Below are 328 nucleotides of genomic sequence, written 5' to 3'. Positions count from 1 at the left end.
TGGTGGACGTTGGCTCCTCGGTGATGGTCACACCCCAGAGCCCCCAGCCCTGGGGCTCAGCCCTGGCACCCACTGCCTTGGCTCCCCTAGAAGGCGGCACCTGGTGTGATCCAGGGGACAGGGAACGGCACCTCCATGGGTGGAGAAACACGGTGCCAGCAGTGACCGGGAGAGCGGCGCTCCCGAACCAACACACGGCACCGCGCGGACCCACGGGCACCACCGCAGCGGCGGGAACACCCAACTGGGCTGGGCACCAGCACTGGGGTGCCCCTGGAGCGCCCCAGTACCCGCGAGCGGCGGCGGCAGCAGGGGTGGCGGCGGGGGG

General features: G+C 72.0%; 1 protein-coding gene across 1 annotated transcript in view; it reads right to left on the bottom strand.

Annotated features, from left to right (window-relative positions):
* NFIC (nuclear factor I/C (CCAAT-binding transcription factor)) overlaps positions 1 to 328 on the bottom strand; it is a gene marked incomplete at its 5' end in the record, with an annotated part of 28,566 nt that overhangs the window by 3,964 nt on the left and 24,274 nt on the right. The gene's annotated exons all lie outside the window — the stretch shown is intronic.

The sequence above is a fragment of the Chaetura pelagica genome, unplaced genomic scaffold, assembly GCF_000747805.2.
Source record: "Chaetura pelagica isolate M959 unplaced genomic scaffold, ChaPel_1.0 scaffold498, whole genome shotgun sequence".
NCBI classification, from domain to species: domain Eukaryota; kingdom Metazoa; phylum Chordata; class Aves; order Apodiformes; family Apodidae; genus Chaetura; species Chaetura pelagica.
Note: the sequence above shows the minus strand (reverse complement) of the source record. Positions and strands in the feature narration are given on the sequence as shown.